Raw genomic sequence first — 2,500 nt, 5'->3', positions numbered from 1 at the left:
GTCTCCAGGGAGGTGTTAAAGATGTTGGTGAACACCGGAGACAGCTGGCCAGCGCAGTGCCTGAGGGTGGCTGGAGAGACAGAGTCCGGCCCGGCTGCTTTGCGTGGATTCTGCCTCTTGAAAAGCCCATTAACTTCTCCCTCCTGAAAGGAGAGAGTCGTTTCTGTAGTATGGGTGGGGGATGGGGCCTCTTGGGTGGGAAGGGGTGGTTCAGGACAGTCCAATTGTCTTTCAAATCTACGGTAGAACTCGTTCAGGTCGTTGGCTAGGCGGGAGTCGTTAGTGGTGTGGGGCGCTCTGGGTTTGTAGTTGGTGATGTGCCTGAGCCCTTTGGCAGACAGAAGCAGCGTCGTTAGTAGAGAACTGGTGTTTTAGTGTCTCTGAGTACAGTCGTTTAGCCTCTCTCACCGCTTTGCTAAACCTGTTCTTCGACTCCTTGAATCTGTCTCTATCCCCACTCCTAAACGCTTCCTCCTTCTCCAACCTCAACCTTTTGAGCTTTGCTGAGAACCAGGGCTTGTTGTTGTTAAAGTTCACCCTGGTACGTGTTGGGATACAGCAGTCCTCACAGAAGCTGATGTACACAGCCTCTGTGAGTTCATCCAGACTATTGGTAGCAGTCGTGAACATATCCCAGTCAGTACAGTCTAAGCACGCCCGCAAATCTTCCACAGCCTCACTGGTCCACTGTTTAGATGTCCTCACAGCAGGTTTACAGAGTTTTAGTTGCTGCCTGTATGCACGAATCAGGTGGACCAAGGGAGTTCTGTGCGAGCCGAACAGCCCCGTGACCCACAAGAGAAACATCCCCGCCAAATTCGAGTGTTTGACGGGGTCTATCCGTGAAAAAATATTCACGTTTTTGAGTGCACATGCATTTCTGCTGCAAATGCCTCTGGAAGTTTCATGCCGTTCGTATGCCAATTGTGGCAACACGAAAATGACCCGTTTTCCCATTCCGAGGGATTTCTGTGCGACCCTAACAGCCCCGTGAGCCACAAGAGACACATCCCCGCCAATTTCTAGCGTTTCACGGGGTCTATCCGTGAAAAATATAGACGTTTTTGAGTGCACATGCATTTCTGCTGCAGATGCCTCTGGAAGTTTCATGCCGTTCGTACGCAATGTGGCAACACGAAAATGACCCCTTTTCCCATTCCGAGGGATTTCTGTGCGACCCTAACTAACAGCGCCCGTGAGCCACAAGAGAGACATCCCCGCCAATTTATAGCGTTTCACGGGGTCTATCCGTGAAAAATATAGACGTTTTTGAGTGCACATGCATTCCTGCTGCAAATGCCTCTGGAAGTTTCATGCCGTTCCTATGCAATGTGGCCACACAAAAATGACCCGTTTTCCCATTCCGAGGCATTTCTGTGCGACCCTAACAGCCCCGTGAGCCACAAGAGAGACATCCCCGCCAACTTCTAGCGTTTGACGGGGTCTATGCGTGAAAAATATTAAAATTTTTGAGTGCACGTGCCTTTCTGCTGCAAATGCCTCTGGAAGTTTCATGGCGTTCCTATGCAATGTGGCAACACGAAAATGACCCCTTTTCCCATTCCGAGGGAGTTCTGTGCCACCCTAACAGCCCCGTGAGCCACAAGAGACACATCCCCGCCAATTTCTAGCGTTTCACGGGGTCTATCCGTGAAACATATAGAAGTTTTTGAGTGCACATGCATTCCTGCTGCAAATGCCTCTGGAAGTTTCATGCGGTTCGTACGCAATGTGGCAACACGAAAATGACCCGTTTTCCCATTCCCAGGGATTTCTGTGCGACCCGAACAGCCCCGTGAGCCACAAGAGACACATCCCCGCCAATTTCTAGCGTTTCACGGGGTCTATCCGTGAAAAATATCAATTTTTTTGACTGCACATGCATTTCTGCTGCAAATGCCTCTGGAAGTTGCATGCGGTTCGCATGCAATGTGGCGACACGAAAATGACCCGTTTTCCCATTCCGAGGGATTTCTGTGCCACCCTAACAGCCCCGTGAGCCACAAGAGAGACATCCCCGCCAATTTCTAGCGTATCACGGGGTCTATCCGTGAGAAATATTCACTTTTTTGAGTGCACATGCATTCCTGCTGCAAATGCCTCTGGAAGTTTCATGCGGTTCGTATGCAATGTGGCGACACGAAAATGACCCGTTTTCCCATTCCGAGGGATTTCTGTGCCACCCTAACAGCCCCGTGAGCCACAAGAGAGACATCCCCGCCCACTTCTAGCGTTTCACGGGGTCTCTCCGTGAAAAATATCACATTTTTTGAGTGCACATGCATTCCTGCTGCAAATGCCTCTGGAAGTTTCATGCGGTTCGCATGCAATGTGGCGACACGAAAATGACCCGTTTTTTCCCATTCCGAGGGATTTCTGTGCCACCCTAACAGCCCCGTGAGCCACAAGAGACACATCCCCGCCAATTTCTAGCGTTTCACGGGGTCTATCCGTGAAAAATATTCAATTTTTTGACTGCACATGCATTTCTGCTGCAAAT

This window comes from Petromyzon marinus, unplaced genomic scaffold, assembly GCF_048934315.1.
Source record: "Petromyzon marinus isolate PM22_M1 ecotype Great Lakes invasive population unplaced genomic scaffold, UKy_Petmar_22M1.pri1.0 PM_G_Scaffold_93, whole genome shotgun sequence".
Classification (NCBI taxonomy): domain Eukaryota; kingdom Metazoa; phylum Chordata; class Hyperoartia; order Petromyzontiformes; family Petromyzontidae; genus Petromyzon; species Petromyzon marinus.
The sequence above is the reverse complement of the archived record's forward strand: the minus strand, read 5'-3'. Positions refer to the sequence as shown.